Raw genomic sequence first — 14668 nt, forward strand, 5'->3', positions numbered from 1 at the left:
CGTGGCTGCAGTTACCATATGCAGTGGTTTAGGAGCCCAAGAAAATAAAGTCTGTCACTGGTTCCATTGTTTCCCCATCTATTCTGAATGTTGAGTTTTAAGCCAACTTTTTCACTCTCCTCTTTCACTCTCCTCTTTCACTTTCATTAAGAGGCTCTTTAGTTCTTCTTTGCTTTCTGCTGTAAGAGTCGTGTCATCTGCATATCTGAGGTTATTGATATTTCTCCCAGCAATTTTGATTCCAGCTTGTGCTTCATCCAGCCCAGCATTTCTCATGATGTACTCTGCATGGAAGTTAAATAAGCAGGGTGATGATATACAACCTTGACGTACTCCTTTCCCAACTTGGAACCATTCTGTTGTTCCATGTCCAGTTCTAACTGTTGCTTCTTGACCTGCATGCAGATTTCTCAGGAGGCAGGTAAGGTGGTCTGGTATTCCCATCTCTTAAAGAATTTTCCATAATTTGTTGTGATCCACACAGTCAAAGGCTTTGGCTTAGTCAATAAAGTATAAGGAAATGTTTTTCTGTAACTCTCTTGCTTTTTTAGTGATCCAACGGATGTTGGCAATTTGATCTCTGGTTCCTCTGCATTTTCCAAATCCAGCTTGAACATCTGGAAGTTCTTGGTTCATGTACTGTTGAAGCCTGAGTTGGAGAATTTAGAGCATTACTTTGCTGGTGTATGAGATGAGTGTAATTGTGCAGTAGTTTGAGCATTCTTTGTCCTTGCCTTTCTTTGGGATTGAAATGAAAACTGACCTTTTCCAGTCCTGTGGCCACTGCTGAGTTTTCCAAATTTGCTGGCATATTGAGTGCAGCATTTTCACAGCATCATCTTTTAGGGTTTGAAATAGCTCAAGTGAAATTCCATAACCTCCACTAGCTTTGTTCATAGTGATGCTTCCTAAGGCCCACTTGACTTCGCATTCCAGGATGTCTGGTTCTAGGTGATAAATACCATATGATCTCACTTATATGTGGAATCTGGAAAAGAAAGTAACTGAACAAGCTAAAATAAGAAACAGAGTTATAAATACAGGGAACATTTGGAGGTCCCCAGAAGGGAGTGGGGGGAGATGGTTGGGTGTAATAGGTGAAGGGGATTGGCAGGTACAAACTTGTAGTTATAAAATAAATGAGTCATGGAGATGTAATATACAGCTTAGGGAATATAGTCAATAATACTGCAGTAACTTTGTATGATGACAGATGGTTACTAGATTTATTATGGTGATAATTTCATACGGTATAAATGTTGAATCACTGTATTACACACCTGAAACTATTATAATATTGTATGTCAATGATACTTCAATTAAAAAATAAAAAAAGAATGCCCTTGTGACTCTCTAGTCTGGCTCAGCACTTATCTTATACTGTGGTTTTGTTGTCTGTGCCCAGACAGCAGCTGTGATTGCTCCTCTGGTTAGAATTTGGAGTTCCCTCTTGATTTGTAAGCATTTGAGTCCCTCTTCCTTTATACTTACTCTTAGCTTATGCATCCATTAATTTCTGACTTAAGTTCATCTTCTCTTCAGTTATTTGGTATAATAAGCATATATGATGTGTCAGTCACACATACTTCACTCTGTTGGTATTCTATCACTATCGCTGGTACTGGAATCTCAGGGCTTTTGGGTGGGTTTCCACTTACTCCTTGGAAGGAAAGTTATGACCAACCTGGATAGCATATTAAAAAGCAGAGACATTACTTTGCCAACCAAGGTCCGTCTAGTCAAGGCTATGGTTTTTCCAGTGGTCATGTAGGGATGTGAGAGTTGGACTGTGAAGAGGGCTGATCGCCGAAGAATTGATGCTTTGGAACTGTGGTGTTGGAGAAGACTCTTGAGAGTCCCTTGGACTGCAAGGAGATCCAACCAGTCCATTCTAAAGGAGATCAGTCCTGGGTGTTCATTGGAAGGGCTAATGCTGAGGCTGAAACTCCAATATTTTGGCCACCTCATGCAAAGAGTTGACTCATTGGAAAAGACCCTGATGCTGGGAGGGATTGGGGGTAGGAGGAGAAGGGGACAATAGAGGATGAGATGGCTGGATGCATCACCTACTCGATGGACATGAGTTTGGGTGAACTCCGGGAGTTGGTAATGGACAGGGAGGCCTGGCATGCTGTGATTCATGGGGTCACAGAGAGTCGGACATGACTGAGTGACTGAAGTGAACTGAACTTCCCAACCCAGGGATTGAACCCGGGTCTCCTGCATTGCAGGCAGATTCTTTACCACCTGAGCCACCAGGGAAGCCCAATAGAAGGCTATCTGTAGTGAAAGTCAACAGACTTCTCTGTTGTTTGTATAATGAACTTAAATAACATAACTGCTTATGTTATTTTGATGCTCTAATAATGTTCAACATTTTCTACTTCTAAATCCTTAAAAAAACTCCCTAGCATTGTTTTTTTTTTTAAAGTCCCCTCGGTAATTGAACTGATGACAAATATAGGTAATATCCCTTTTAAATTGACAATTCAGATATTTTTATGGATGATAGTACAAAAATACACGTTATCTTGAGATATCCTTTCCAATTTCCAACTCATTCTTTGGTGATTTCTTTAAGATCTTTATTACTCTCTAAAAGTATCTTATTTGCTTATGTGTTTATACTTTGTCCTCTCTTACTAAAATATGAGTCCCAGGACCCTCATCTTTTTCATCACAGTATCATTGGCTTCAGAATGTGTCTGGCACATGGTAGGTGCTCAGTAAATAATTATGGAATTAATAAATTCCATTCTTATTGTGTGGTAATTCTTCAAATTGTAATATGAACCATTCACAGTTCTATCCCTATTGGGTACTAAGCTGTAAGAAGAATTTAAGGATCAATTTTAAAGTGCCCAGGGACACAAAAGTCAACAGTATGGAACGCTTTTTGAAGCACTAACAAAGTTCTAATGAATTTAAGAAATGTATGACTTTTTTAATTTCAGAAAGAATTTAGTTTTCAGAGACTAGAACAAGATGGCAGAGGAACAGGATGGCGAGATCACTCTCTCCCCTACAAATTCATCAAAAGAACATTTGAACGCAGAGTAAAGTCCAAAAAACAACTTCTGAATGCTGGCAGAGGACATCAGGCACCCAGAAAAGCAGCCCATTGTCTTCGAAAGGAGGTAGGAAAAAACATAAAAGATAAAAAGAGAGACAAAAGAAGTAAGGACTGAGCTCCATCTCAGGAAGGGAGGTTTTAAAAAGAAGTTTCCAAACACCAGGAAACACTCTCACTGGCGAATCTGTGGCGAGCCTTGGAACCTCAGAGGGCCACATAACCGGGAGGAAAAAGAAAGAAATAATTAAAACCCACAGATTACCCGCCAAATGGTAACTCCCAACAGAGAAGCAGTGCAGACACCTTTAGCAAGCGGGGGCTGGGCAGGGAGGAGCCAGCTGAACTGCTTAGTGAGAGGACTGGGCTTGAATGCCGCGAGAACAATCTGAAAGATCTAACTGGGGATAGCAAAGCAGACTGGGATAGCTTCCCCACAAAAAGGCGGAAAACTTTAACCTAAGACTCCACCAGCCTCCCTCACAGAACAAAGGACTGAGCGAGTCGACTGCGGATGGGGATCCCCCCACTGAGACAGGCAAGGGAGGGCAGCCAGAGCTGGAGGGGGCAACCACAGCCCCAGAAAGGCATCCGACACCAAACTGCAGGCAGGCTTCCTTGCTAATCAAGACTTCTTGGGCTCAGGCTGGTGGATATCCACCTGAGAAGGTGCACCGATTGTACACCCAGAAAACCGAGTGGCAGAGACTGGGGAGGCGATAAGTCACAGCAACCATGCTTGCCAAACACCTGGTCACCTGAGCTGCTTGGACCGGGGAAGGCACAAAATGCAGGCCCAACCAAGTCTGCGCCTTTGTGGAGTACCCGAGAACCTGAACTTGAGCCGCTCAGACCTGGGAAGTGCATACAACCCAGTGCCATCCTCGGACAATTCCCAGCAGAGCAAACTAGAGCCTGTGCAGTGTAGACTGGGACAGCACACACGCTGTGAGCGGGGGCAAACCCAGTGTGGCCGAGATGCTGCGAGCACTCCCCACAGACGCCAGAGATATTTGTCTGCAGTGTTCCTCCCTTCCCAGAACAGGACTGAACAACTGAGCCTTAAAAAGTGTCCACCCGCACCCTAGTGTCAGGGCGGAAATTAGACACTGAAGAGACCAGTAAACAGAAGCTAAAACAGAGGGAACCATCTTGGAAATGACAGATAGAGAAGTCTAGAGGCTACTCCAAGAATAAGACCAAAAACCAGAGGTAAGAGGCTTAAGCCCGAATCCTGAGAACACCAGAGAACTCCTGACTCCAGGGAACATTAATTGATAGGAGCTCATCAAACACGTCCATACCTACACTAAAACCAAGCACCACCCAAGGGTCAACAAGTTCCAGAGCAAGACATACCACGCAAATTCTCCAGCAACACAGGAAAATAGCCCTGAGCTTCAATATACAGGCTGCCCAAAGTCACTCCAAACCCACTAACATCTCATAAGTCATTACTGGACACTTCATTGCACTCCAGAGAGAAGAAACCCAGTTCCACCCACCAGAACACCGACACAAGCTTCACTAACCAGGGAACCTTGACAAGTCACCCTTCCAACCCCACACACAGTGAGGAAACTACGTAATAAAGAGAAATCCACAAACTGCCAGAAGAGGGAAAGGCCACCCCAAGCAAAGCAATATAAGCAAGATGAAGAGGCAGACCCAGCAAGTAAAGGAACAAGATAAATGCCCACCAACACAAACAAAAGAGGAAGATATAGGGAATCTACCTGATAAAGAATTTCAAATTTTGATGGTGAAAATGATTCAAAATCTTGAAAGCAAAATGGAGTTACAGATAAATAACCTGGAGAAAAGGATTGAGAAGATGGAAGAAAGGTTTAATAAGGACTTAGAGGAAATAAAAAAGAGTCAATATACAATGAAAAATGCAATAGATGAGATCAGAAACACTCTGGAGGGAACAAACAGTAGAATAACAGAGGCAGAAGACAGGATAAGCGAGCTAGAAGATAGAATTGTAGAAATAAATGAAACAGAGAGGAAAAAAGAAAAACGAATTAAAAGAAATGAGGACAATATTAGAGACCTCTGGGACAATGTTAAACACTCCAACATTCGAATCATAGGAGTCCCAGAAGAAGAAGACAAAAAGAAAGACCATGAGAGAATACTTGAGGAGATAATAGTTGAAAACTTCCCTCAAATGGGGAAAGAAATAATCACCCAAGTCCAAGAAACCCAGAGAGTCCCCAACAGGATAAACCCAAGGTGAAATACTCCAAGACACATATTAATCAAATTAACAAAGATCAAACACAAAGAACAAATATTAAAAAGCAGCAAGGGAAAAGCAGCAAATGACACAAAGGGGATTCTCATAAGGATAACAGTTGATCTTTCAACAGAAACTCTTCAGGCCAGGAGGAAATGGCAAGACATACTTAAAGTGATGAAAGAAAATAACCTACAGCCCAGATTACTGTACCCAGCAAGGATCTCATTCAAATATGTAGGAGAAATCAAAAGCTTTACAGACAAGCAAAAGCTGAGAGAATTCAGCATCACCAAACCAGCTCTCCAACAAATGCTAAAGGATCTTCTCTAGACAGGAATAACAGAAAGGGTGTATAAACTCGAACCCAAAGCAATAAAGAAAATGGCAACGGGATCATACTTATCAATAATTACCCTAAACGTAAATGGGTTGAATGCCCCAACCAAAAGACAAAGGCTGGCTGAATGGATACAAACACAGGACCCCTATATATGTTGTCGACAAGAGACCCACCTCAAAACAAGGGACACATACAGACTAAAAGTGAAGGGCTGGAAAAAGATATTCCATGCAAATAGAAACCAAAAGAAAGCAGGAATAGCAATACTCATATCAGATAAAATAGACTTTAAAACAAAGGCTGTGAAAAGAGACAAAGAAGGAAACTATATAATGATCAAAGGATCAATCCAAGAAGAAGATATAACAATTATAAATATTTATGCACCCAACATAGGAGCACCGCAATATGTAAGACAAGTCGCAGAGAGTCGGACACGACTGAGCGACTGAACTGAACTGAACTGAACGGATGAAAGGGGAAATTAACAACAATGCAATAATAGTGGGAGATTTTAATACCCCACTTACATCTATGGATAGATCAACTAAACAGAAAATTAACACGGAAACACAAACTTTAAATGATACAATGGATCAGTTAGACCTAATAGATATCTATAGGACATTTCACCCCAAAACAATGACTTTCACCTTTTTCTCAAGTGCACACGGAACCTTTTCCAGGATAGATCACATCCTGGGCCATAAATCTAGCCTTGGTAAATTCAAAAAAATTGAAATCATTCCAAGCATCTTTTCTGACCACAATGCAGTAAGATTAGATCTCAATTACAGGAGAAAAACTAATGCCAACATATGGAGGCTGAACAACACACTGCTGAATAATGAACAAATCATAGAAGAAATCAAAATATGCATAGAAATGTATGAAAATGAAAACACAACAATGCAAAACCTGTGGGACACTGTAAAAGCAGTGCTAAGGGGGAAGTTCATAGCAATACTGGCACACCTCAAGAAACAAGAAAAAAGTCAACTGAATAACCTAACTCTACATCTAAAGCACTAGAAAAGGAAGAAATGAAGAACCCCAGGGTCAGTAGAAGGAAAAAAATGGTAAAAATTAGGGCAGAGATTAATGCAAAAGAAACAAAAGAGACCATAGCAAAAATCAACAAAGCCAAAAGCTGGTTCTTTGAGAAGGTAAATAACATTGACAAACCACTAGCCAGACTCATCAAGAAACAAAGGGAGAAGAACCAAATCAATAAAATTAGAAACGAAAATGGAGAGATCACAACCGACAACACAGAAATACAAAGGATTATTAGAGAATACTATCAGCAACTATATGGAAATAAAATGAATAACCTGGAAGAAATGGACAAATTCCTAGAAAAGTACAACTTTCCAAAACTGAACCAGGAAGAAATAGAAAATCTGAACAGACCCATCACTAGAGGCTGTAATCAAAAATCTTCCAGCAAACAAAAGCCCAGGTCCAGATGGCTTCACCACTGAATTCTACCAAAAATTTAGAGAAGAGCTAACACCTATTCTACTCAAACTCTTCTGGAAAATTGCTGAGGAAGGGAAACTTCCAAACTCATTCTATGAGGCCACCATCACCCTAATCCCAAAACCTGGTAAAGATCCCACAAAAAAAGAAAACTACAGGCCAATATCACTGATGAACATAGATGCAAAAATCCTTAACAAAATTCTAGTATCCCAGGAATGCAAGGATTCTTCAATATCCGCAAATCAATCAACGTAATACACCACATTAACAAACTGCAAAATAAAAATCATATGATTATCTCAATAGATGCAGAGAAAGCCTTCGACAAAATTCAACATCCATTTATGATAAAAACCCTCCAGAAAGTGGGAATAGAAGGGACATACCTCAACATAATAAAAGCTGTATATGACAAACCCACAGCAAACATTATCCTCAATGGTGAAAAACTGAAAGCATTTCCCCTAAAGTCAGGAACAAGACAAGGGTGCCCACTCTCACCACTACTATTCAACATAGTTCTGGAAGTTTTGCCTTCAGCAATCAGAGCAGAAAAAGACATAAAAAGAATACAAATTGGAAAAGAAGAAGTAAAACTTTCACTGTTCACTGATGACATCATCCTCTACACAGAAAATCCTAAAGACTCTACCAGAAAACTACTAGAGCTAATCAGTGAATATAGTGAAGTTGCAGGATATAAAATCAACACACAGAAATCCCTTGCATTCCTATCCACTAATAATGAGAAACTAGAAAGAGAAATTAAGGAAACTATTCCATTCACTGTTGCAACGAAAAGAATTAAATACTTAGGAATATATCTACCTAAGGAAACAAAAGACTTGTACATAGAAAACTATAAAACACTAGTGAAAGTAATCAAAGAGGACACTAATAGATGGAGAAATATACCGTGTTCGTGGATTGGAAGAATAAATATTGTAAAAATGAGTATCCTACCCAAAGTAATTTATACATTCAATGCAATCCCTGTCAAGCTACCAAAGATATTTTTCACAGAACTAGAACAAATAATCTCACAATTTGTATGGAATTACAAAAAACCTTGAATAGCCAAAGCAATCTTGAGGAAGAAGAATGGAACCGGGGGAATTAACCTGCCGAACTTCAGGCTCTACTACAAAGCCACAGTCATCAAGACAGTATGGTACTGGCATAAGGACAGAAATATAGATCAATGGAACAAAATAGAAAGCCCAGAGATAAATCCACACACCTATGGACACCTTATCTTTGACAAAGGAGGCAAGAATATAAAATGGACAAAAGACAGCCTCTTTAACAAGTGGTGCAGGGAAAACTGGTCAGCCACTTGTAAAAGAATGAAACTAGAACACTTCCTAACACCATACACCAAAATAAACTCAAAATGGATTAGAGAGCTAAATGTAAGACCAGATTCTATAAAACTCCTAGAGGAGAACGTAGGCAAAACACTTTCCGACATAAATCACAGCAGGATCCTCCAAGACCCACCTCCCAGAATATTGGAAATAAAAGCAAAAATAAACAAATGGGACCTAATTAAATTCAAAAGCTTCTGCACAGCAAAGGAAACTCTAAGCAAGGTGAAAGACAGCCTTCAGAATGGGAGAAAATAATAGCAAATGAAGCAACTGATAAAGGATTAATCTCCAAAATATACAAGCAGCTCCTGCAGCTCAATCCCAGAAAAATAAATGACCCAATCAAAAAATGGACCAAAGAACTAAACAGATATTTCTCCAAAGAAGACATAAAGATGGCTAACAAACACATGAAAAAATGCTCAACATCCCTATAATCAGAGAAATGCAAATCAAAACCACAATGAGATACCATTTCACACCAGTCAGAATGACTGCTATCCAAAAGTCTACATGCAATAAATGCTGGAGAGGGTGTGGAGAGAAAGGAACCCTCTTACACTGTTAGTGGGAATGCACACTGGGACAGCCACTATGGAGAACAGTGTGGAGATTCCTCAAAAAACTGGAAATAGAACTGCCATATGATCCAGCAATCACACTCCTGGGCATACACGCCGAGGAAACCAGAACTGAAAGAGACACATGTACTCCAATGTTCATTGCAGCACTGTTTATAATAGTCAGAACATGGAAGCAACCTAGATATCTATCTGCAGACGAATGGATAAGAAAGCTTTGGTACATATACACAATGGAGTATTACACAGCCATTAAAAAGAATGCATTTGAATCAGTTCTAATGAGGTGGATGAAACTAGAGCCTATTATACAGAGTGAAGTAAGCCAGAAAGAAAAACATCAATACAGTATACTAATGCATATATATGGAATTTAGAAAGATGCAAATGATAACCCTGTATACAAGACAGCAAAAGAGACATAGATGTATAGAACAGTCTTTGGGACTCTGTGGGAGAGGGTGAGGGTGGGATGGTTTGGGAGAATGGCATTGAAACATGTATATTATCATATGTGAAATGAATCGCCAGTTCAGGGTCGATGCACGTTACAGGATGCTTGGGGCTGGTATGCGGGGATGACCCAGAGGGAGGATAAGGGGAGGAGGGAGGTGGGAGGGGGCTTCGGGAGGGGGAACTCATGTACACCCGGGGCGGATTCATGTCAATGTATGGCAAAACCAATCAATATAATATTGTAAAATAATTAGCCTCCAATAAAAAATAAAGAAAGAAAATAAAGTTTAAAAAAAGATATATAAATAAATATATAAAATATAAATAAAGGTGAACCAGTCTCAAAAAAAAAAAAGAATTTAGTTTTCAATGAAAGTCATATAATAGAACTGATTAAGATATAAAGTTAAAAATTGAAAGGAGAAATAGAAAAGTCCTAATTTAGAAACTTTAGTTAGCATAATTCTCATAATCAAGCTTGAAGTTTAGTCTAAACTTTCTTGTATTCAGGGCAAAGAATAACTGGGTATATACTTCTTAGGTCTTGACAGTTGAATGCATTGTCAGTTGGTCTAAAAAAACTGTTTCTTGATATTGAATTCTAAAGTAAGTTTGTCATAAACCTTTAGCCAGGCGCTCCAACAAAAAAAGAGAGAAGATCCAAATGAACAAAATAAGAAATGTAGGTGGAAAATTAGCAACCAATACCGCAGAAATACATAAAAGAATACTATGAACAGTTATGTACCAACAGATTGGGCAGGCTATAAGAAATGGACAAGTTTCTGGAAACAAAGCCTACCAAAATTGAGGGAAGAAGCACTAGTTGTGAAATAAATTCTATAACAAAAAAAAATTCCTTGAAAACATAGTCCAGAACTAGATGGCTTCATTGGGGAATTCTACCAAACATACAAAGGATTTATACCTGACCTCAAACTATTCCAAAAAGTTCAAGAGGAGGGAACACTCACAAATTCACTCTTTGAAGCCACCATCACCCTGGTACCAAAACTAGACAGTCAGTCAGTCAGTCAGTTCAGTCACTCAGTCGTGTCCGACTCTCCACGACCCCATGAATCACAGCACGCCAGGCCTCCCTGTCCATCACCAACTCCTGGAGTTCACTAGACAAAGACCCCACAAAAAAGAATGTTACAAGCCAGTATTTTTGATGAATATAGATGCAAAATTTCTCAACAAAAATGTTACCAAACCAAATCCAACAACACACACAAAGGATCATACACCGTGATCAAGTTGGATTCATTCCAGGGTCTCAAGGATGGTTCAACATACGCAAATTAATCAGTATGATGCACCACATTAACAAAAGGAAAGACAAAACCCACATGATCATCTCAATAGGAAAAGAAGAAACACTTGACAAAATTCAACATTCATTCATGATAAAAACTCTTACAGAAGAGGTATAGAGTGAATATACCTCAACATATTAAAAGTCATTTATGCCAACCACATAGCCAACATAATACTCAAAACTGAAAACCTTTCCTTTAAAGGCAGAAACAAGACAGGAATGCCTACTCTTACCCTCTTGCCACTTCTATTCAATGTAGTATTAGAAGTCCTAGCCATAGAAATCAGACAAGAAAAAGAAATAAAAGGTATCCAAATTGGAAGGTAAGAGGTAACGCTGTCACTGTTTGCAAATGACATGGTACTCTATAGAGAGAACCCTGAAGTCTCCCCACAAAAACCTTTGCAAACAATAAATGAATTCATCAAGGTAGCAGGATACAATAATAATATACAGAAATTGTGGCATATCTTTACACTAACAATGAAATACCAGGCAAAGAAAGCAAAGAACCAATTCCATTGTAAATTTAAAAAACCTGGGAAGAAACTTTGTCAAGGTAGTGAAAGACCTACATACTAAAAACTATCAAACAATGATAAGGGAAACTGAAGGTTATTCAAAGAAATGGAAAGATAGCCATGCTCATTGATTGCATTGTTAAAATGACCATACTTCCCAAAGCTATCTACAGATTTAATGTAATCTCTATCAAAATACCTATGACATTTTTTCACAGAACCAGAACAAATATTCCTAAAATTTATATGGAACCACAAAAGACCCAGAATTTCCAAAGCACTCCTGAGGAAAAAGAACTAAGCTGGAGGCATAACCCTTCCACACTTAATACTACAAAACTGCAGAGTGCAAACACTGTGGTAGTGCCTAAAAACATACATTTAGCTTAATGGAACAGAATAGAGAGCCTCAAAATAAAGTCACACACTTACAGTCAGTCTGTGACAAAGGAGGCAAGACTATACAATGGTGAAAAGAAAGTCTGTTCAGTGGTGTTGGGCAAGCTAGACAACAACGTGTAAATCAGCACTAAGTTAAAACACTCCCTCACACTATACACAAAAATTAAGTCAGAGTGACTTAAGGACTTAAATATAGTACATGACGTCATAAAACTAGAAGAGAACATAGGCAATACATTCTCTGACATAAATCACAGCAATATTTTTTTATGTCAGTGTCCCAAGGCAAAATAAATAAAAACAAAAATAAACAAAGGGGACCTAATAAAATTTAAAAGGAAGCAATCTTTGGAAAAGAAATTTGGCAATTCGGCAAAGGAAACTACAAATCAAAAACAACGTACAGAATGGGAAAAAATATTTGGAAATGATATGGTAAACAGGAGGTTAATATCCAAAATAGCAAACAGCTCATTCAACTCAATAACCTAAGTAAAATACAGGCAGAAGACCTAAATAGACATCTCTCCAAAGAAGACATACCAGTGGCCAACAGGCACATGAAAAGATGCTCTAATAATCACTACTTATTAGAGAGATGAAAATCAAAACCACAATGAGGTATCACTTTCCATCTGTCAGAATGGCTATCATCAAAAAGTCTGCAAATGATAAAAGCTGGAGAGGGTATGGAGAAAAGGGAATCATGACTGTTGATGGCAATGTAAATTGGTACAACCACAATAGAAGACAGTATGGAGTTTCCTTAAAAACTGAAAGAAGATCCATTGATCTCACTCCTGGGCATATATCCTGAAAAGATTAAAACTCTGTTTCAAAAAGATTCATGCATCCCAGTGTTCATAGCAGCACTATATAAAATAGCCGAGACACAGAAACAACCTGAGTGCCCATCAACAGATAATTGGTTTAAGAAGTGATATAAGTATATATGATAATACATATATATGTGCTATATATATATTAGTACATACATGTGTATTGATCAACATAAAAAAGTATATTGCCATTTACAGTACCATGGATGAACCTAGAGAATATCATCCTAAGTGAAGTAAGTCAGAAATTATGTTTTTCGTTTTATTAGCTAATGTAATCTTTCCATCCTTCTCCCCTACTTCACTGCTGAAGTTGATACCATGAGGCTGAATCAAAATTTAGCTCAGAATTTCTGCTTTGAAGTCTGGTACCTTTCTCCCTAGGACTTGCCCATCTTCAAAAACAGAGTATTTGCAATGATGACAGATTTGTGTGTCTTTATTTGCATTTTTTGTTTGTTTACTACTATTTGCTTGTTATTGATCATGGAATAGATTATTTGGGCCTGGACTTTTTTTCTGAAAGAATTGTTGTAGTTTGGCGTCAGTCATTAAAGTTGTTCAGTGCTTAAGTCATGTCTGACCGTTTTGTGGCCCTCATGGACTGTAGCCTGCCAGGTTCCTCTGTCCATGGGGTTCTCCGGCAAAAATAGTGAAATGGGTTGCCATTTCTTTCTCCACAATCATCAAAGACTTGCTTATAATTTCTGCCTATCTGATTTTTAATATCGTGTCCAGATAAAGCCTTCAGAATGAGCTGGCTTTAAAACTTAAAATTGTGGCAAGTGGGAGCTATCCTTCATTGTGGTGTGCAGGCTTCTTATTGTGGCATTTTGCTGCCAGAGCACAGGTTCTAGGGCATGAGAGCTTCAGTAGTCATGGCACACAGGCTCAGTAGCTGCAGCAAGTGGGCTCTAGAGCACAGGCTCAGTACTTGTGGCGCACAGGCTTAGGTGCTCTACAATATGTGGAATCTTCCTGGACCAGGAATTGAACCTGTATCCCCTGCATTGTCAGGTGGATTTTTATCCACTGTACCACCAGGGAAGTCTTCTATGTAAGCCTTCTTCCTATCCTTCCCTGTCCCCTATCTCTAAGCAATCACTCATCTTCTTTCTGTCACTGTAGACTAGTTTGCATTTTTTAGAGTTTTATGAAAATGAGATCATAGAGTATGCAGCCTTTTTTTTTGCTTTCAGCAGAATTTTAAAATTTATTCATGTTGTATGTATCAATAGTTTATTTTTCTTTATTGATGAGAGGTTTACATTGTATGAATATATTGCAATCTCTTGATGGTCGCTTGAGTTGTTTCTGGTTTGTAGTAGTTTTCTATCGCTGCATAACAAGTTGCTACAATCTAAGCTGCGTATAACAACATCCGTTTATTAGTCTTTAGTTATGTAGGGTGTAAGTCCAGGCACACCGTGGCCAGATTGATCTGCTTATAGTATTATAAGGCTGAAATCAAGGTGTCAGCCAAGCTGCCTTTCTTTCTGGTGGCACTGGGGAAAAAATCCACATCTAAGTTCCTTTTGGTTGTTGACTAAATTTAGCTTCTTCTAGTTGTAGAACCGAAGCCCCCTTTTTCTTGCTGGCTTCAGTTAGGGACTGCTCTCAGCTGCTATAGGCTTTCTTCATTCTTTGCCACATAGCTATCTCCACCTTCTGACCAGGAGCAGGGAACTTTTTATACATGAATCCCCCTCATGCTTCAGATCCTTAACTTTACCAGTCTGACCTCTAGACCCAGATTTAAAGTGCTCAAGTGATTAAGTCAGACCCACTCAGATCATCTTCCTATCTTAAATTCAGCTAATTTGGGATCTTAATAAAATCTGTACAATCTTTTCAAAGTAGTACCTAGATTATTCCTTTTAAAATACCTGGGTGAAGGTAGGGGCATGTATACCAGCGGCCAGGAATCTTGGAAAGATCTTAGAATTCTAGGCAACACCCAGGTTTTGGCTATTACAAATAAAGCTGCTATGAAAATTGTATGGATATATATTTCTTTTTCTCTTGGGTAAATATATAG

The sequence above is a fragment of the Moschus berezovskii genome, chromosome 4, assembly GCF_049115385.1.
Source record: "Moschus berezovskii isolate FMDL1 chromosome 4, NW_MosBer_1.0, whole genome shotgun sequence".
NCBI classification, from domain to species: domain Eukaryota; kingdom Metazoa; phylum Chordata; class Mammalia; order Artiodactyla; family Moschidae; genus Moschus; species Moschus berezovskii.